This window comes from Choloepus didactylus, chromosome 8 (assembly GCF_015220235.1).
Source record: "Choloepus didactylus isolate mChoDid1 chromosome 8, mChoDid1.pri, whole genome shotgun sequence".
In the NCBI taxonomy this organism is placed as follows: Eukaryota; Metazoa; Chordata; class Mammalia; order Pilosa; family Megalonychidae; genus Choloepus; species Choloepus didactylus.
Window position 1 is genome coordinate 141,017,021 of NC_051314.1, and position 22,300 is coordinate 141,039,320.

The following is a 22,300-nucleotide window of genomic DNA, read 5'->3' on the forward strand; positions in this document are numbered from 1 at the left end:
CGGGAGATGCAATGTCTGCTCAGCTTTGTACAGTGTTGGCTGCCTTTGGTCATTGCCAGATCGGTTCATTCGCTAGAGGCTGCAAAAACGGTGCTGTTCTAATTCAACACTTCATTCTTCCTTTATTAGCTAGAAAACTCAAACAAGAGAAACTTGCCCTCCACCATCTGGTTTATATTTTATATATTATTTTATATTTTATATATATATTATAAAAGTTTGAATTTCACCCTATTTGATGCTTCTTGGTCCATCCCTTGTGGTCATTATACTAATCAACGTTTGAATTGCCTGGTCTTTGGCCAGTCGGAGTTTCTTTGAGTCCCGGAACCAGCTTCATGGCATCCTCGTTTTCTGTGTTGACAAGAAGTTTCCGGCTCATCTTGTGCATTCATCTCACTCTGGTTTATTTCAGTAGCAAGTCCCCTGACCCCAGCCTCCAATCTGTCTGTGTCTTCACTGCAGCTAGTTAAATCTTTTTTTAAATTAATTTTAACTCCATTTCTCTTCTTGGGAGACAGTGTGACTTAGGGGGAACTAGCCTGAGCTTCGGAATCAGGGAGATCTGGGTTTGGAAAAGTGGCTGAATCAATGGCCAGTTGGGCTGGTATAGCACCTCACTGACCCTCGGTTCCCTAATTTGCAATTATAGGAGTAGTGATATCCTACTGTACAGGATAGCGGGAAAGATTAAATAAAGGTGAAAATGCTGACACTAATTCCTTTCCTTCTTTCTCTTCTCAAGGACCATCCGTGACCCCAAAGGCCCATCCCATTGCCCAAATTCCTTGATCTTTCAAGCCCATCCGTCTGATCCCACCTCATCCACTAACTTCATTTCTATAACTGTTCTCTCAGCTCACCTGCCTTCCCGTCCTGCCAGTGCCCTCATCTGAGCTGCTCACTTGCCAACCTTTATCCTTGCTGACCCTTTTATCTGAAATGCCCCACTTTCTGTCCATGCCCAGCTCAAATCCTTGTGCTTCCCAGCCCCCAGTCCTCATTCTGTTCCTTTCCCAGGAAAGCCCAGGGCACCTACCTTCTGTTGTAACCACTTGTCACCTGGACATCTGCTAACATGTGCAGGACACACTTCAGGAGCTGCTCTTTCTGAAGGTGGACTGGCTGCCACACAGGACCCGGGGGCTCCAGCTTCAGGGTACGCAAGTGCATGTGTGTATGTGTATGTCTGCACAATGCACAAGCATTTGTGTGCATATGAGGATGTGTGCATGTGTGGGTATATATGTGCATATGTGTGTTATATGCATGTGCTTATGTGTATTTGTATGTTGTGCCTGTGTGTATGTGCACGCATATGTGTGGGTGCATGTGCCCACACCTATATGTGTGCAGTGTGTGCGTGCATGTGTGTGCCTTTGTGTGCACATGTGCATACATGCAAGTTCAGGCATGTGTGTGCATGTACACATGTGTCTGTGTGCATATATGTGCTTGCACCTATGTGTTGCTGGGTGCATGTATATGCATGTCTGTGTGTGTATGGGGCATGTGTGCCTGTCTCTGTGTGTGTGCATATATGTAAGTGGGTATTGTGTATTGCTGCAAGCATGTGTGCATGTGTGGGTGTTTATGTATATGAGTATGTGTTTGTGTATGTGTGCTAGCATGTGTGCATGCCTGTCTGTGTGTACATGTGAGTGTGTATGTAAGTATGCATGCAAGCACTTGTGTGCATACATGTTTGTGTACATGTATGCACATGTGAGCAAGTGACCAGCACCCCAAAGAAGCAGCCTCCCAGCCTGTCCTCTCTATTCCAGACAGAATCCCTCATGTTCCTGAGGCCCTGCCCTCCCCAAGACCTCCGCCAGGGGTGGATGGACCACTTGATGGTCTCTGTTCTTCTTGAGGGTCTTGGTTCTCTACACCAGATGTGACCCCTGTGGAACAAGAAGATGAATCATCAATGACTCAAGGAAGCTTGACCAGATGAACTCAGAGCCAAACTTTCCTGTGGACAAACCATCCCACGGAGCAGCAGGCGGTAAGGATAGCAGGTGAGGGCATCAGCAGGGATGGCCTTGACCACCAAGATGGGCCAACCCCACCTGGAGACGATGAACAGTCCACGAGATCAGGAGCATCCTGGGGATGGTGTTGTCCACCATGGGCCCGTCCTTTGCTGCCCGGGTCTGTCTGGGGTGGAGGGCAGTTCTCAATGACGGCCAGGTGAAGGCACAAACGAGCCGCCATTGGAAACAAGGCCCAGCTCCAGGGTAGGGGATCTCTGGTTCTGTAAGACACCTAAATGGGCTTCTTTGGACTTTGGAGTTTTAAAGAAATGCCTTTTTCAACACTGTTCTGGTTTGCTAGAGCTGCCATTATGCAAAATGCCAGGAATGGGTTGGTTTTTATAAAGGGGATTTATTTGGTTACAAATTTACAGTTCTAAGGCCATAAAAGTGTCCAAACTAAGGCATCAACAAGAGGATACCTTCACTGAAGACAGGCCCATGGCATCCGGAACGCCTCCATCAGCTGGGAAGGCATGTGGCTGGTGTCTGCTGGTCCTTTGCTCCCGGGTTGCGTTTCAAAATGGCTTTCTCCAAAATGTCTCTTTCAGCTTCTCTGAGATTCTTCTCTCTGTGAACTCTCTTAAAGGCCTCCAGTGATCTAATTAAGACCCACCTGACTGGGCGGGGCCACATCTCCATGGAAATATTCACTCAAAATATCCCACCCCACAAGATTGGATAAAAAGATCATAGCTCTTCTGGGGTCCATAACAGCTTAAACCAGCACAAACCCCCATCCTCACCTCTCCCCAAAGAGGTACAACCCAGTAAAAGAGGTTTAACCAAACAAGAGTTAAAAGTTCTGCATAATAAAGCAACAGCAAGCCTCAGGGACAGATGTCCCCAGCAGGGACCCAGAGGAAGATGGCGGGCGAGGAGGACCTGGCCACTGGTGAGTGCTCTGGGACAGGACGGTCACCTGTTCGGGTACGCCCTGCCCAGTGCTGCATGTAACTTCCTCCACCTCTGCTTCCCCAAACGGATCAGTAAGAAGCCCGGGGCTTCTGGGACAAATGGGGACAGTCCCAGAGCAGAAGACACTTTCCTGTCCTCAAGGAAAGTAGCCCTGAAAATGAATGGGGTGGGTGTGCTCTTCCCACAGTTAAGCGTGAACCAGATCTCAGTGGTTCTGACAGATGGGGGTGGAGGTTGTGGAGCCCCCCTTTCCCCAGCGCACACAGTCGGGGTGCAAGTGTTTCCTGATGGAAGGAAGTGGCTGCTGGGGGTGGCAGAAGCTCTTTGGGACATGCTGTTGTGCACCCCTTCTCTGATCTCAAATATCAGGTCAGCCCCCTCCCTGGGCTTTGGGGGCTGAGAGCAGGGGGAGGTTTGTGCGAGGGCTGCAGCTTGGCTAATCACCACGTGTCATCCCGTAATCACCTCTAATAACAGCCCACAGAACCCCAGGTTGCTTTCTCACAGGGGCTGGAAAATTCCAGCCCCCCCTTTCACAGGCTGTCATAGGGAACAAAGCATCTGGGGGCGAGAAAAAGCCAGAACTCCCCCAGCAGCCGGGCCCCAGTGGAGACCCCCCACCTCATCCTGCCCGGCCCCTCTGCCTCAGCTTCCCCCTGGGTACCAGGGGGGACTGCTCTTGCCCACCCTCCAGGAGCAGACCCCTCCTGGTTGGGATAAAAGCAGGTGCACGTGCCTTAAAAGATGTGAGAAGCTTCCTTTATTCCAGCAGCACAAATAGAATGAGCTTTTGAGCTTCTTTCTGGAGCAAGTCACTGGCATGAGCTTTGAGTCCATGCCCACCCTGCCGGGCTTCTCAACGGGAGTAGGGGGCAGGGTGCCCCTCAGCCAGGCCTCCTGAGGGGCTTGGCCCAGGGTTCTCGGGGCTGTCTTACCCTCTGAGAGCCAGAAAAATCCGAGCTTGCAATGGCTGGTTTAGGTCATTCCTGCTGAGGCCCAGGAAACTGGGCTCTTTCCTGGGCTGGCTAATTCCTGGGTTCTGGAAGTTTTACTGAAAATCTATCCTAAATTCTCCTGCTGTGAGTCATAGAAGGCTTGTATCTCTTCTTAAATTGAGAGAGAGAGAGATTGAGAGAAAGAAAGAGAGAGAGAGAGAGAGAGTGTTCCGTGACCCACCCATAGGTGCCTTTTATTACACTTAGGTCACTCTCTCCCCAATCTTTCTTCCATTCCTTATTTTTTTCAGCCTGAGCTCTCCTAGCTCTTTCAAGCTCTGTGAATGGACTTAATTTCATGACCCTTCCCCATTGTAATGCAGATTATGTTCCTGATAGCTAGTTCATCTTTGGTTCCCTCATTCATTCAGGGCTCGCTGGGGGTACAGAGGTGAGTGAAGCCAACATTCGGGGTTCCTCCTCCAGAAAAAAAAAATTAAAATTATACTATTAAAATATTAAAATTATATTTTACAATATAATAATATTGCAATAGTATATTATTATATAATATAGTAATGTATTATAATAATAGTGTTATAAGAATATGAGCCTAATGGGCCATCCCTGCAGAGGGGCCTTGGGCTCAGGTTGCAGATGGGGGGGCCTGCAGTTCTGCCCTTAACCTGGATGTGCATTAGAATTGCTGGGAGAGCAGCGAGAAAACCCTCTTACTGGAGTCTAAGAGGATGCACTGCAGATACCAGTGTTTTTTTAAAGCAGCCCGATTGATTAAAGCATGCAAAGTTGCAAACCAGTGGTTCTCAGCCCCAGCTGCCCAATAAAATCAGCTGAGGAGCTTTTTATAAACCTAGGGGTGGGACATGTGCAGTAGTGTTTCCGAATCCCCTCGCAGACCCAGGGCCAAGCAGGGATAATCTGTCTCTGGGGGTCCTCGTTTCCCACCCTCTTTTCACTGTGGTTTGTGCTGCACCTGCAGGGTGGGGTCAAGGAGGGAGGGAGGGTGGCAACTGTGGCATCAGTATCAGGAGGGACCCCTAAAATTCAGAGGGACACAGTTTACACGCAGCCGATCCTCCTTCTTTGCAGATTCTGCAGTTGTAAATTTGCCTACTCCCTGAAATGCTTTTAACCCCCAAACCCGTACTTGTGGTGCTTTCACTGTCATTCACAGATGTGCACAGAGTGGCAGAAAATTCGAGTCGCCCGATGTGCACGTTCCCAGCTCAGGTCAAAGGCACTCTGCCTTGTTTCAGCTCTCAGGCTGTAAACAAGTGTCCTCTTCGTGGTCTATTTAGTGACACATTTTTCATATTTTTGTGCTTTTTGTTTGGTGATTTTGCTATTTAAAATGGCCCCCAAGCGTAGTGCCAAAGTGCTGTCTAGAGTCCCCAAGCCCGAGAAGGCCATGACGTGCCTTGCAGAGAAAATACCTGTGTTAGATGAGCTTTGTTCAGGCCTGAATTCCAGTGCTGTTGGCCATGAGTTTGAGGTTAATGAATCAACAATCTATATTAAATAAGGTGTCTTTATGATGGAAACACACATGAAACAAGGTTATTTATGTGTTGATCGGTGACGACATGCAAGTGGAGGCTCAGAGGGACATCCCCTGTTGTATCCCGGAGGAGCTGTGGCTCAGCATTTGCTAGTTCCGTGTTCACAGTGACTTAATAGGACATTACTCCTGCAAATGATGAGAAGCAACTGCATCTGTCTCCCGCCAGGGCCATCCTTCATGGACTGTGAGGTGGGAGAAATGACACACCACAGGCTGGGGTCCTGCACCCAACAGCTCCACGCACAGGAGAGCCAAAGAGCACAAAGGGCTGGCCTGGAAGGGAAACACAGCAGCAAGTGACGAGGGTGTTGGGGTGGGGGTGGCAGGGGCCCTTCCGTGGCTCGGCGTCCAGGGCGTGGGGGACCCTGGTGTCCCACGGCCCCAGCAGAATGAGCCGCCTCCTCTCCTCCCAGGTTTGGCCACTTCCCCCTCCTGCCCCTTACCTTCCCCCCACTCCTCCCAGGTGGGCATCCCCAAAGCTCCAGGCTCCAGCTTCTTCAGGAGGGGGTTAAGGGTGAGAGGTTGATGAACTATGCGGGTGGCATTTCCATTTATATCACCTGAGAAGCTCTATCCGCACACCAGGAAGCACCCCATACAGGAGACTGGCAAGGGCTTCAAACTCAGACAAGTTATTTAACTTTCTCTGGGTCGGGGTCCTGGGCTGGAATTGGGGCTGCCTCAGCATGGACCTCGTAGATTTGTTGTGAATGTCACCCACTGGAATATACACTTCCCCTCTAGAACACAGATCCAATGTGAAACAGACACAGCATCTCTTTTGTCCACTGGTGATCGTACAGCGGGCCAGGCCAAGCCATGGGAGACGCTCAAATGTGTGTTGAAAGAATGATTCAAATGCAATAAGTCATCTAAGGTGCTTCTCTCAGGGGCAGGCACATAGCAAGCCTTCTAAAGTGTGGACCATTGTCTTGGTTTGCCAGAACAGCTATGACAAATATCACACAATGGCTAAAACAACTGGAGTTGATTGTCTCACAGTTTGGGAGGGTAGAAACCCACACTCAAGGTCTTGATAAGCCACAATTTCTGCCAGGATCTGCAGCATCCTGCTGCTGGCTTGCCACAGTCCTTGGGGTTCCCGGCTTGCATCTCTGCCTCCACCACATGGCAAGCTGCCTTCCCTTGCATTTGCTCCTCTTGTTTCAGTGGACTTCTGGCATCTACTGAGTGACATCTGAATTCCCTCTGCCTTGGAGAGACTCCAGTCATGTGGATAGAGGCCCACTCGGATTCAATTTGGTCTTGTTGAAATTGGATCTTCGAAGATCCTAGTCACAAATGAGTCCGCACCTGAACCAATACCAAGAGCCTATTTACAAATGGGTTCACACCCATAGGTCCCAGGGTTGGGACCTGAACATGACTTTGTGGGGGGCATGAGTCAATCCATAATAGCCACTGTGGTGGTTTGGAGCTGTTATATACCCCAGAAAATGCATGCTCTTTTAATCCAATGTGGGTGCAGACCTATTGTGGGTGGGACCTTTTGATCAGGTTGTTTCAATTGAGATGTGACCCAGCCCATTCAACGTGGGTCTTAATCATTTACTAGATAAAAGGTAGAGACATTTTGGAGACATTTAGAGAGAGAAATGCCCCAGAGATGCTAAGAGAAGACACACAGATGCTCAGAGAGTAAGCCACTGGAATCAGAAACTGAAAGCAACGAATCCCAGGAGCAAAGGACCAGCAGACACCAGCCACATGCCTTGCTATCTGACAGCAGCTGTCTTCAGAGAAGGTATCCTCTTGTTGATGCCTTCATTTGGACATTTTCATGGCCTTAGAATTGTAACTTAAATTCACATTGTTAAAAGCCAGCCCATTCCTGGTATACTGCATTTTGGCAGCTTCAGCAAACCAAAACAGCCACCATTGTGATTAGCCTTCTCTTCTAGACTCATCCACATAAACCAATCTGCACAAAAGGGAGTAGGTCTTATTTTTGCAGGAAACAGCTGTGTTTTCTCACAGCCACCCCCATGTGCACACGCAGAGCTGGGCAGAGTCACAAGTCAGGATTAAGCATCACAGGTCTTTTTGCACTCATCCCTGGGAGGGACAGCAGCTTCTGCCCCAGGAGTCACATCCCTGCCACCTCAATGACCTTTTTCCAGAGACCCGCTGCAAGGGGAGCCCCTGGCTAATTAGACCCACTGTCACTCGTGGTCTTTCTCAGGGACCCCCACCTTCCTCGTGGACGAATCACCCCTTCCAGGAAGGTCAGGCGCAGCAGAGCTCACCATCAGCACTTAACAAACTACGTTGGGAGGTGACACGGTGGCCCTTGCTCTCCCTTGCAGACAGCCTGAGCTTTTAAATGGGTCCTTCTCTGTGGCGGGAAGAGGGATGCCATCCCACTTCCTATTTAAACAAAGTGCCGAAGATCGTCAGCTGGCAGCCCAGGGCTGTCATCCCTGGCACGTTCTGTGCCAGAGACCCAAGCCCCAAGGTGGCACTGGATTCCAACAAGGAGTGAAGAGGTGATGTGCGAAACTGCTTCTTAGGAGGCTAGCTGGAGGGAGCCTGGGAGCGAGATCGTGATGTCTTCCTGCAGGAAACTCAGAAACCCTTAACCCTGTGCTGGCATCTTGTGGCCCCAAGTTTGATGGGGGGCTGCTCTGTCTCTGCCTGTCAGATTTGAACAGCTCAGCAATGCAGCCTTTTGACATGAAGCAATAATTGTCAGAAAAGGGTCAGGGCTGCACCAGCCAAGAAAACACAAGTAAGACCCTTGAAAAGAAAGTTGGCCCTGTGGCATCAGGACACAGCCCATTAGCGTCAGGAACCTGGCCCCCTGACCTCTGCGATGAATTCGATGCTGGAGACCTCCCTTCGCAGTCACCTTCAGGGTGGGGGGTGCATCGAGCCCCCCTTCAGAGTGGCATTTGACAGATTGCTTTAAAGGCCATAATAAAAAATGAAAGAAGGCACTGTACAGCGATTTTTTTCTTAACACAAAAGGAATGATCCCAGAAATTTCAGAGATGACAAAAAGGCACACAGATGGAATAAATTGCCCATAATTTCGTCCCCCAAAATGCTAATGCTACCCCTTATGGTGTACAGCCCTCCAATCTATTTTCAGTGCATAGATTTGTGTGTGCACATAGATTCGTGTGTATGCATAGATGTGCACATATGTAGATGCATGCAGTGATGTTTTTACAAGAAGACGGAAGTCAAATGCCAGTAAAAGAAATCAAAGACATCTTAATACTTAAATTTTTAAAAATCTTTATAGACATCTTTCACATCCTTCTCTAACAGCATTTTCCAAACTTTGTTCCCCAAATCTTGGTTCCAGGGGATGTTTCTACAGTAGAGTGTTCCACAAAACAAACAAATTAATTAATTAAAGGAGAAGGTGGGAGACACTGAAAACCACGTAGAGATTCACAGTGAAGTCCAGCAGCAAAGAAAAACCTGTGAAGCCTTGTTTAGCTGGCATGGTTGACCATGGAACATTTGTTTTTGTTCCCCCCCACCCCCCACAGGAAATAACACTGATTCCTGCTTCTCTGCATAATAAAAGGAATCGAGTTTTCCCATGGCCTTTTCTTAAGCCAGTGTACAAATCCCTTCCCGTTCTCCTGGGCCTGAAGAGAGGCCAGTCCAATATCACTGGGGAAATCTGGCGGCAGGGGAAGGAGAGGGAAAGCAGCAGACCAGCATTATTAGCTGGGAGTCTACGTAACTAAATAATGATTTCCCTGCACATCTCCCCAATTCCTCCTGGGCAAGAGACAAGGCAGATGACAGGAAAGGAATCAAAACCACAAGATGCTCTAATCCATAAGGAATCTACCTTCACAACCTCTTTCTTACTTTCTTGGTCTTACCAAATAAGGGAAAAGAATAGGGAAGGGGTTGGCAGGCAGTGGGAGGAAGGAGAACACACTCATGAATCTTTTTTTTTTTAATACAAAGAGCTTTACTCTTTTTTATAAAATTTGGATCATCATGTACTAATTGCTCTTGTAACTTGCTTTTTTTACACTTAATATATCATGAAGATTTTCTCAAGGCATTGAATAGTCTTTCAAAGCATAATTTCATTGCACATTATGCCATGATTTTTTACCCAGTGTGGCAGCTGTCAGTGTATCACCCACAGGCTCCCCATCACCCATCAGCACCTGCTCTGCGATAATAGAAGGGACTCGCGCGGTTCTTCTTGCAATTAGTGCGATGTTCCGCTTTGTCGGTAGGGGGCGCGAGAGGGACGCTGCGGGGGAAGCCCGGCTCCTCCTCCTTACCCTGCTGGGCAAGTTCTGCTCTTTCTGGCTCCTGTTGCAAGGTTAGTCCGCCGCACGTGTGTGCGGACACACCCAGGGCGCTGCGCCCTGGCACGCAGGCGGCCTCGGAGCCCTGCCAGCTCCGCAGCCACCTCGCTGCAGCCGCACCCCCAGGGTGGACCGCACGAGCTTCTGGTCTCTCACCTGCAGCGCTCCCTGCCCCCCTTGTGTGCACCCACCCACCCTGGGGGTGGGGGCTGGGTTTCTGGTTGCCCAGTATGGGGCATCAGCCCTGGCCCCTGCAACCCAGTGAACCTCTGCGCCTTCCAGAAGCTGCAGTCACCCCTTCTTCAGTAAGCTGCGACGCCCTCCCAGGTTTGCCTTCCTTGGGAGCTCCCTCTCTACCCCAGGGCACTCTTTAGAGTTCTTTTTTCCAAATTTAGAGTTACTCTCCTGCCCATTGCTTAATAATCCTTTACTTTGCGTCCTGATTGGACCCAGATTGATACATTCAGAAAAGGACAGTGCTTAAAGCATTATTTTTACAGTGTTTTAATTTGGAGTTCAGCAGAAGCAAAAAAAAAAAAAAAAAAAAAAAAATGGAGTCAAATATGTGTTTATTCAAATTGCAAATATTTACTGAGCAGCTATTATATGCCGATTAGGTCAGAGAGGCAGGCAGCCAGATAATTGTGATGATAATATTTATTGAACTAGCTCATGTGATCTTCACAGCAGCCCCTGGGTAGGAGCTCTTTGTTCCCCACCTGACTGGCGAGGCCCAGAGAGGGTAAGATACTGCTCAAGGCCCCACAGCTAGTAAGAGACACTGCTGTGTGGGATTCACACCCACACAGTCCCTGCCTGCTTCGATGCAGGGTGCCTCACTAAGATGGGGAGAGTATTTCATTTATTCCCCCAAACCATTTCCTAACTTGATGTCCAAGACTTGTCTTCATCGGTGATTGCTGGAATTCCCTGTCATAACACAGACGTAGAGGAAAAAAGAGAGGATTTGGAGTAGAGAAAATGATGGTCTAAGGGATTTTAGAAATTAGGACCAGGAGGAACAATTGGAGGAGTTGAGAATGTCAAGTCTGGAAAGTTCTGTGTGACATAATTGTAGATCCCACCCGGATAATGGGGCTTTCCCTGAAGAGATGGAGGGAAAGAGAGAATGCACAGTCTGCAAAGTCAGGGACCATGTCGCCTAAATTATTAAGGACAGTCCACTCTTTTCAATATAACTTACAAAATGAATAACCCCATATAATTTAGTTTTTGTACTTTCATGTAACTCTTCATGTACATAGCTTCAAAAAGCAGGAACAATAAAATCCTGGTTCTGGGTTTGGGATATTCGGTCAGCTATACCCTGAGGCAAGGTGAGTTTTCTATGATAAGACCAGCTGCCAGTAGACAAGAGACTGTTAGGGGTCCTCTCACTTGGAGACACAGTAAGTTTCTGGCTGGAGGAAGGTGAGAGAAAACACAATTAAACAGAAGCAGGCATGGGAGGAAGGTCGGAGGGATGGCTGTGCAGGCCTTGCTTGCAGAGGTCCAGACAACCAAAGGCACGAGCATCCCCCACAACTCCCTCACCACTTGAGGTCATTTCACAGACCGCCTTTGCAGATGGGGGCATAAGGAAGCTGTGATAGTTAATTCTATGTGTCAACTTGGCTAGGCTATGGTTTCCAGTTGTTTTGTGAAGCAAGCACTGGCCTACTGGTCACTGTGAGCATATTTCATAGATGGATTCGCATCTAGAATCAGTTTATTGCATCTACAGCTAACTGCATCTACAATCAGCAAAAGAGATTGTCCTCAGCAATGAAGGGAGTCTCATCCAATCAGTCAGAGTTCTTAACACCAGAACTGAAGATTTCAGAAGTCAGAAAGAAGAATGTCTGCCTCTAATTCAGCCAACCAGCTTCTCCTGGGAATGTTGCTTTCATTGGAGTTTTCAACTGTGGCTTCTCCTAGGGAATTCAACTTCACCTTTATCGGCATTTTCAAATTGCAGCCTGACCTATGGGAGTCAAACTTGCTGATCCCCATGGTCAGGTGGGCAAATTGCTGTAAATCTCATAATATTTACACATAAATAATAGTATTTTATATAACACACACACACACACACACACACACACACGTATCCTGTCAGTTCTGTCTCTCCGGGGAAACCTGGCTGACGGAGAAGCCCTCACACCCTTGCCAGGATGGACTGAACCGAACGAAGCCAGGTGCAGCACTGGGCCCACCCCGCTGTCACACGGCACACAGGCAGTTATATAGGAGGGGGTCACTATTGGCAAGGGGGGGTGTCTGCTCATGTTGGTGGAGCTCTAATCTGAAGACTCTGGGATCCAGGGCAAATGGAGCTTCCTGAATTGACAACAAGGGGTAGCGTCAGATTGGAGCTGGAAACTTCCACGGGAAGGGAAGGAGAGAGGAGCCCTGGGGAGGCATCTTTTGTACACAGCAAAGGTGATGCTGGGGGAGCCTTGAGGAATGGTTTAGACCTTCCCTGACCTCTACCTGGATTGATAATTGGCTGTGAGACAATGTGCTGCTGGTGAAGGATAGAGCCAGTCTGCCTTCTCAGCTACTCCAGGGGGTTAGGAGGAATTATACACCTAACTTGTACACAATGTGCTGCTGCCACAGAATGTACATTTCCCCCTAACCACCCCTCCACCATGGGGTGAGAGGGGCATGGGAAGTGGGGAAGGAGAAGTTGACAGCAGTGGGCTCCCAAGTTTGGGGATCATACACCTGTTTTGGTTTGCTAAAGCTGCCAGAATGCAATATACCAGAAATAGGTTGGCTTTTTCAATGGGGATTTATTAGGTTACAAATTTACAGTTCTAAGGCCATGAAAACGTCCCAATTAAGGCATCAACAGGATAATACCTTCTCTGAAGAAAAGCCGATGGCATCTGGGGTTCCTCTGTCACATGGGAAGGTGCATGGTGACATCTGCTGATCCTTCTCTCCTGGTTCTGATTTCAATGGCTGTCTCCAGATGTCTCTGGGAATCTCTTTCTCAGCTTGTCTGGGTCCTTCTTACTTCTCCCAGGGCATCTTCTTTCAAGCTCTCTCTCTCCATGAGCTCTCTTAAAGGACTCCAGTAAAGGGATTAGGATCTACCTTCAATGGGCGGAGTCACATCTCCATGGAAACAATCTAATCAAAAGATCCCACCCACAGTAGGTCTGCCCCACAAGGATGTATTAAAAGAACATAGCCTTTTCTGGGGTACATAACAGATCCAAACCAGCACACACACATACACCCCCATCATTTAAAAATGTTCAAGTCAGCATCTCCATATGTATGTATTTATTTATAAATTAAATATATTTGCTACTGTGCTGATTGAAGTGCACACGTTATAAAACATACACACAACAGAAATGTTTAGAGAATAAGACACAGATCAATATAGATGAAAGCTCTAGTGTTTTCACCCTGCATTCCAGTGGATTTCTTTGCCTACCTCTGAGATGTATCACCCCACTTTGGCAATCACCAGCTTCCCAGACACACTGATTCCTACAGGTAACTCAGAACTAATTCAAGGTATTTACCCTGCTCACAGGTGTTTTTATCTTATCATAATGGGCCTGGGTTTCCTTTCCTTTCAGGAGGCTCCATTGAACATCTCTGATGGAACTCCTGGGATTGGAAAGTTGGAGAATGCGATCTTAATTTCAGTCTTGGACACAGTCTCCTAATACAGAAAATTAGCAATTTAAGACCTGTCTTGTGGGGTGCATGACAATTAAATGAGATAATGTGTGTAAATCCCTTAAAGAAATAGGTAGCACAAAATGGACACTCAGAAAAATGGCAGTTTTCTATCATTATTGCTATCATTGTTGCAACTATTACCAGTACAGTGGGATTCTTCTTTAGAATGGCCAACTTGAAGGGACGCTCATTCTAATTAAGGCCCTTTACACCTTGTCTTCATTTCCCCCACCATACAATGGGTTAGCTTAAACAATGGGAATTTATTGGCTTACAGTTTTGAGATTCGGACAAGTCCAAAACTGAGGCATCGACAAGGCTGTGCTTTCTCTCTGAAAACTGTGGCATTCTGGGGCTGGCTGCTGGCAATCCCTGGGTCCTTGGCTTTTCTGGCACACAGCAATGCATATGGTGGCATCTTCTCATTTCTCTTCCAATTCTGTTGACTTCCAGCTGGCTTCTTCTCCATGTGGTTTTCTTTTCACGAAGCCTCCAGGAATAGGATTAAGACCCAGCCTCATTCAGCTGGACCACACCTTCACTAAAAATAACATCTTCAAGAGGTCCTATTGACAGTGGGTTCACACCCACAGGAGTGAAATAAGATTAACCATGTGTTTTGTTTCTGGAGTGCATAACTCAACCCTACACACACAATGCTCTGACTTAAATCATGAGCTGCGTGGTGGGATTCTAAGGTACAGAAAATGGCCACTTATTTTCTGGGTGGCAGAGGTTTAAGGAAAGGTACCCCAGGGTGAGTCTTGAACCCCAAGGACAGGCCAGGTGTGGCAGAAACAGTTAACTATATCCCGATCTTCCTTTTCATGACAGAATTCTTTGAATGTTAGCTGGGCACATGGCATCCCAAGCTGGCAATTACATCTCCCAGACTCCCTTGCATTTAGTTGTGCTGATGTGGCTCAGCTGTGGCCAAGGGACCACAAGCAGAAGCAATCCATGCAAGTTACAGATAGTTTTTATAAGGAACTTGCTTGCCCTCCCTTTCCTCTTACTCTACCTTCACATTGACTGGAATGCTGATACAGTGGAATGATCCAATTCCAGCCCTGCAGACAAGGAGATGCTCTAAGGGGTTGGAAGAGCAGTACTGGATGAGGACTGGCTTCCCTGGTGACCTTGGGAAGCAAAGCCGTCTACCTACCTCTGGAATACTGTGTGAGAGAGAAGCACAACTGTATGTCTGAGCCCCTGTATTTTGGGATCCTTTGTTACAGCATCTTATCCTGTACCCTAACTAATCCTGAAGTTGGTAATGGAAGTAGAGTGCCTCCATAATAAATACTAAATTATATGGCATTGTCTTGGTGGTGGAGTGATGGGCAGGGAGAAATCACATAGTAAAGAAATCACATGGTAAAAGGTGATCCTTATTAGGTGACAAAACGTTTTGCAAACCTGTTGCCTTCAATGACTTGGAAGGCAGACCAGGTGCCTGAAGAGCCTGTCTTACTAGAAAAATAATTTTGAAGGATTTGTAATACTGATGTGTTTGGCTGTTCCTTGACACATTTAGTAAGATGCCATGAGAGAGACAGACTCGGGTAGTTTTAAGCAATTGTTGTGAAAGCTCTTTATAAGCCACAGAGCTGTTTCAAAGGTAAGGTCTACAGCAGCCATGAACTCAGTTCACCAAGTTACAGGGGAGATTCCTGCGACTCCTTCGTTCCTTGCCTCAGAGGAACCAGGGGGCTGCCTTCCCTAGGTGGACTCAATGAGAAGTTGCTGCTCAGGAAAATCTGCTCCAAAGTGCAAACCAGCAGATGGCTGTTGCGTGATCCCTCGGGCCCATTTTAGGGGAAATTATCCTGAAGTCAGGGCTTTAAGTCTCTGTTTTTGTTTCCTGGCTGCTAAAACAAATACCACACAATCGGTTGGCTTAAACAATGGGCATTTGTTGGCTCACAGTTTTGAGGCTAGGAGGTCCAAAATTGGGGCATCATCAAGGTGATGTTTTCTCCCAGAAGACAGTGGTGTTCTGGGGCTGGCTGCCGGTGATCCTTGGCTCTTGGCTTTTCTGTCACATGGCAGTGCACATGGCGGCCTCTCCTGGCTTCTCTCCATCTGACGTTCACTCTGCCTACAACAGACTCCAGTAATCCAGATTAAAGCCCAACCTGACTCAGTGGGGCTACCCCTTAACTGAGTGACATATTGAAGAGATCTGATTTACAGTGGGTCCACACCCACCAGAACACAGACCAAGACCAAGAACCTGCCAAAATGGGGTGCACAGTTCAAGCCACCGTAGTCCCCTTCCCCTCTTTCACTCAGCACTTAGCACAGACCAGAGAAACTTGGAGATGCTCAGGGCAAATGTCTGTTGATTAAATCCCTCATAAAATCCTGTTGCTAATTATCTCCCTGTGAGCTCCTCTTCCAGGGGAAGTGATGCAATATAGGATTTGGTGTCAAGCTGCCCTGAGTTCAAACCCCACTCCCCACCCCACGAGCTCTGGGCCCCAGGGAAAGTCATGTATCCTCATTAAGTCTTACTATCCTCTATTGTAGAAGGAGCCCATGCTACCTGCATTTTAGAGAGCTGTGGGAATTTGGTGGGTTCTAAATAAAGCATTAGCCCAGCGGCTGACACATAGTAGGCCTTCCATGGATGAGAGCTCTCTCCCTTCCTGTTCTCCTCGTTCAGTGTTGGGAATAACCAATCATGCCTTGGGAATCTTGCTATACTCTGGATTTTATATCCAAAGTGGATTGTATCCAGACTGTTGTTTTCTCTGCCCTGGGTTTTAACCCTGGCCTCAGTGGTTGACTTACAAATCTAGCTGCTGTTCCTTTAACTTTCTCAGGTTTGGGCCCCTGGAGAAGTCAACCTAAGCCCAGTCTTTACTGGGATTTATCCTGGTTGCACCTGGATTGGCCATACATTATTATAGTCTTGTTTGGGAGCCTGCCTCTCTTTTAAGAAGAAAATATCAGCAAAAGGCTAGACTTGACAGGCACATTAAGAATAAGTAGATCTTTTTAAAAAAAAAAAATATTATGGAAGATTTCAAACACATTAAAAAATCCAATGACCCTCCATGTACCCATCACCAGCTTCAATAATGATCAACTCACAAATTGTTTTATCTATACACTCACTCCCATGATAAGTTCAATGAAAATCTCCTTTCATCCATAAATGTTCTAATATGTATCTCTAAAAGATATAGCCCACTTCTTAAAAAAACCTAATAATAATACCATCATCATACATTAAAAATTAATACTCATTCCTTAACAACCCAAGCTATCCAGTCAGAGTTCAAACTTCCTCAATTGTATTATTTGTCTGCTTCAATCAGGATCCAAATAAGGGCCATTCATGACAATGGTGGATAATCCCTTACCTCTTTTAATCCATAAATTCCCCTTCTATCTCTCTTTTTTCTCCTTCTTTGCCTTTAATTTGTTGAGGAAACCAAGTTGTTGCTTCTGTAGAGCACCCCACACCTGGGGATTTAGCTGCTGGCCTCTATAAAGTGCCACTAATCTGTGTCTTGTATTTCCCACACATCACTGGTTAGATCTAGATGCTCAACCAGGTTCAGGTTTGGATTTTGGTAAGAACCTTTCATCTGGGGTGCTGCGTGAATCCATCAGGAGGCACGTCGGGTCGGGCTGTCTCTCTCTGAGTGAGCACCTTTAATGATCATTGCTAGAGAGACCCAATGGAGTTGCAAAATAGTGATATCCAGTTGCACCATTTGTTCTTCATTTATTATCTGGAATACTTCTTAAAAAAACTTTCATCAATTATTTGGTTACTCAGATAAAGTCCGTATAGGAAAGACAAGAGGATTTCTTGATTCTTTCCTTTTATTTACCTGTTGTCAAAGTAATGAATAGGTAGGAGATGACATGTTCTTTAAATTGGTATTGTTGTTTTTGTTGATGCTCAAATTTCACCAGTGGGAGTGTTTCAGTTTAGCTCCCAAGTTCTTTTTTGATGTTGCCAACGTCTTTGATAACTTCCTTGCTTTCTGGTATGACCAGATGTTCTGGGCTCATCTTGAACACATCCTGCCCCAAACTTGGAATCAGCCCTGGTTCCTTTTGGTGGGAAATGGATTTTAGATAATTAGAGACGTCAGTCTGGGTTCTAGGATTACTCGTTGCTACTGAGTTAGTCACTGTTTCCAGACCTTTTTATTCGGCAAAACGATGAAATACTTTCTTTTTAAGGATAAAATACATAAAGAGTTCATACGACAACACCCAACTCAAAATCTGGACCAAGGTTTTATTAACCTCATTAATCATACATCTGCACCTCCTTTCTCCCAAGCCCCAAATCCCGGGTCTCAACTATATCGACAAAAGAACTAATTTGCTTTATTCCACAATATACACACAACTGTTTCAGAATAAGAGTCCCTGACACTACCATTGACAATAGTATTTCTGAATACAGTTAAAAAATGGTTTGCACTTCTTTTTTGTCCTCAGAATATAGCTCAACTAATGATGCAGAGACAAATGATCATGCTTTATAGTCATTTGAAATAGTTCCTCTCCACGTGGTTGCACTACACATCCAACACCCAAGTTGAGTTCATTTGTTCACAGCACTTTCAACATTTAGGGATTACTTTTTAAAATTAAATTTGATTCATAATGATGTAAAATATGTACATGCTTCCAAAGTCAAATATATAAACCAAGATGAACTCAGTGGACCAGCACTGAACATGTGTGTGGGTCCTGGGGCAAAGCCACAGATGGGGCCTGTATGCCACATGGGTATGTATTTGGAACTTTTGAATCGAGCCAACAAATCGTTCAATAGAATATGTTCTATCCTCCCACCTACACAACTGTTTCTTCATACCTGCACGGAAGGCAGGTAAACTTTAGGTTTAGAGTTTGTGGCTCCTAGGAGTGCCACACAGCAGACGATGGTGTGGGGGGCCTGCCTCCCTGTCCCCCTTCTCCTCCCACTCCCCGCACCTTCCCACACCGCGAGATGCCTTGCACACACACAGCAGACGTGGCAGCACCCCGTCAGCCTCAGGTGAAGGGTGTGCTCCCCTGGAAGAGGGCTGGGATCTGGGTGGGGAATTCCAGGCCTGTCATCAGGAGAGGAGGGGGTTGGCTCTGTAGATCCCTCATCCCCGAGGGAAGGAGGTTGCTGGAGACAGGGTTGACTAGTTCGCCATCCCTGCACCCCATAACCCTCCTTCCCCTGTGGGATTTTGGTTTATCATCCCATGCTATAAATCTAAGTATATAGGTTTGTCTGGGTTTGCTAGAGCTGCTATCACAAATACCATACACTGGTTTCAGCTTAAGAACATGGATTTACTGGTTCATGGTTTTTAGGCTAGAAGAAATCCAAAATCTAGGTATCGGCAAAGCAACACTTTTCCCCGAAGACTGTAGCTTCCTGGTGCTGGCTGCCGCAGTCCCCGGCCTTCCTTGGCTTGTGTCTCCGCCTCTTGTCACACGGCGATGTCCTCTCCTTTCTCGCTTCTGTGACTTCCACATCCTCTTTATACAGCTGCCTGTAATTTGGATTAAGACCCACCCTCTTTCAGCTGGGCCACACCTTCACTAAAAATAACATCTATAGAAGGTCCTATTTACACTGGGTTCACACCCAGAGGAACCCATCAAGACCAGGAATATGATTAAGAATATGTTTTCCCTACCACACCAGACAGGCAGGCTTTTCCAGTTTTTTTTTTTTTTTTTTTTTTTTTGTAATTATAAATAACTATAGATAATGTCGTTGAACATTCTCATCTCTGGTCTCAGCTCTGAACTGCCTTTACAGAGGCTTTACTTTGAATTTATCGACTCTAAAGACAACCGAAGGCATGTGGGAAAGGAGAAGAGAGGATTCTAAGTGAGCCATGACCGTGGCCCAGAAGTGTTGGCATTAATGGTTGGAGAGGGAAGGCAGTGGGGCTGGGTGAGGCCTGTGGCGAGGGAAAGAGGCAGGAGGAAGGAGCCCAGGGATGGAGGATGTGAGCCTTAGGCTCGGCTCAGACCTCGGCTATGGAAGCAGACGATGCGTTTATCAATCTGCAGTAAAAATCGGGCCTCGTGGACACCCAGGCTGAGGGCTGTGAGGGCAAGTACGGCACCTTCTCTGATCGCCCCACTCAAGAAGCTCGGTCTACTGTAGAGTCGCCTCCTTTCTCTTGTTACTTAGGGCCTTGAGGTCAGCTTTTGGTTGACCGTGGCCAGGGCATACCAGGGAGGCCCCATTTTTTTTTACCAATTCCTTTACCACTTTAGGTCATTGCTCATTCCTAGACGTGCAGAGCTCATATGCTACAAACCACAAGATGTGTTCCAGGAGTGAATAATCCAGCTCCGGTGGTTGAGGGGAACGCCTGCGGTGGGCCTGTCAGTTGGGGGCAGGAGGAGGGTCGGGGAGCATCATCACGTGCCCAGCTTCTGAAGGGCAGACACGGTGTCCAGTCCAGCAGTGACAGCAATGGACCCAACCCACAGAAAGTGAAGAGGGGACACGGCTTCCTTTCGCTTTGAGGCGATCCTGTCAGAGGAAGTAAATATGACTGAACGCACACGAGCCAGTAGGAAAATACAGTCTTCTTGACATCAGAATAAGGCCAAATGGATGGAGGAGAAACAGACCCAATTCAGGCTCCTGGAATAACATCCCCAGGACCTCAAGCTGGCATGCTTGTCCAGCCAACTCCTATTTTATCTACAAGGTCCTAAGTGCGATCAGGCCCCGATCCTCCCAGCTAGAGGGAAGGACACTTGGGGAATGTGCCTCATTTATCCCATGGCCATTTCTATAATAGCCATCTGCAGCTCCTTGCTCTTTCATGACAACCTAGGGCTATGTTCCTTCTTTTTGGAACTAGCCACATCTCCTTTGGCTGCGTTTTCCACCAACTCTCTTCCAAGGTGACGGAGGGGTTTCGGGGTGCTTCTGCCACCAGCTGTCCACAGAAGCCCCTGTCCTCCCTCAGCAGTTGGGGAAGAGCTTTGGCCTCTCCCTGCTGACAGACTATGAGGGAGCAAGTCATACATCTTGTCATGTGAGGAGGAGGAAATCAGAAGCACGAAAATCAGAGTCCTGGGTGACCCCAGCCTAGCCGTGAATCTGCTTACGTACCTTTTCCATCATGAAAATGAGCCAAATTCATCAGGGACTCCACCAGAGGGCAGGAGGGTCCCCTCTGGACACGCTGTATGGCCCGTGGTGTCTGAGAAAAAAAAGTCCTGCACTGAAAAGCTGAGAGAATTGGAAAACCTACGAGCCAGGGAACAGTCCTTTTCCTTCAATATAACAGAATAAACGTGTACTTTATTTTAATCTTACCATAGCTGTACAGGACCAAACAGTGTCAACTCACTGAACACCCTACCTCTTAGAAACTTCTGCCAAACTTTCTCTTGGGTTGAAAATCTTTCTGAAATGCTTTTAGTCTCAGAAATCTCAGCTTCAGCATTCTCTGTGTTAGACCCCCTCTCTGGCAGCCTTACGTGATAGGGACCCCACTCTGCCTCCCTAACGCATATCCAACACGCCTTCCCTGGAGCTTTCAAGGTCTCTTCACTGAGAGAAAACCAAAAGCCCCCAGCAATGGGTTCTTCTCCCTCTACCTCTGTTTTCTCTTCATTTGTGTAATTAAAAGAGAATCTGCATAGGGCACCAGGCCAGGCCAGCTCTACCCTCTTCCCCTCTTCGGAGTTGTGCCTCTGACATCACCTCTGTTGCCACAGACAATCACCCCTTTCCTTCTGCTCTCAGTGACCTTCAAGCAAATGCTCCCCTGGGACTGAAGGCTCTTCTTTGTTAAGGAAACACTCCCCTCCTTCAAACTTGCAACTTCATCCTGAAACCCCAGACCAAGCTGCTTTCTTTTCTTTCCAAATACTCAGATGTTTTGCACAGAACAGCTGGGAAATATGAAGCATTCAGCAGTTTCCTCCAAACTGGCAAGTCAAGGTCAAACCACAAGGTCGCTCAGATGGGATGTTAATGATGTCACTTGCAGAAGCAACGCTATCTACACGAGACAGCCGGTGAGAAGACCCGTTTGCTCTAAAGACGGCATTGTCAAGTAACCTTAACCTAAAATATTCTAAGTGGAGGTGTGATTCTCAAAAATAAGTTCAGACAAAGCTGCTTATTAGCAGCCTTCATGCTATCCGTTCTTCCTTTCTTCCTCTTTGTACACCCTGGCCAATGGCCAGCACTAGATAATGAATCTAGACAATTCTGTTCCTTGCTTTCCCAACTTCTTTTGCAGCTAAGGGTGGCTGTATGACCCACTCCTGGCCAATGAAACCTAGTTGGAAGTATGTTAGGAACACTTCTGGGAAAACTTTTGCTCTTCTTATTAAATGATAAGAATGCCTGGTTCTACTCCTCACCTCCCTTCTTTTCTGCCCTGAACACAGATGTGATATCTGGAGCTGTAGCATCAATCTTGCATCCAAGAGGCAAAAAAAAGATCTGGGGTAAGCATCACTGATTGGCAGAACCAATAGCAGCAAATGCCTATCTGTAACATCTGATTATGTGAGGAAAAAAAAACCCTACTATTTGTTCAAGTCGTTTAAGTTGGTTTTCTGTTACTTGCAGCTTCACCTAATTCTGAATGAGACACCATGCTTGACCTATGGTCCATTAACTCTGCTGTCTCCGAAAAAACTTTGAAGCAGAAGGGACAGACTAATCCATACTCACCTTCACTCTCCACCACCTCTCCTTTGTAGAGATCCAGGCTGGGTAGATGAGATTGTGAAAGTTTCCAGTTCGATCCAGGGACTGCTGTCATTGACAGATTATAAAGGAGTATT

General features: G+C 47.0%; 1 long non-coding RNA gene across 1 annotated transcript; it reads right to left on the reverse strand.

The window, feature by feature from the left end:
- Positions 1-18,896: 18,896 nt before the first annotated feature.
- LOC119541406 lies at positions 18,897-20,869 on the reverse strand. The gene is made up of 3 exons (XR_005218248.1): positions 20,607-20,869; positions 19,798-20,015; positions 18,897-19,014 (listed from the first exon to the last, which is right to left on the reverse strand). It is a non-coding gene; the product is annotated as an uncharacterized LOC119541406 (long non-coding RNA).
- Positions 20,870-22,300: the final 1,431 nt, after the last annotated feature.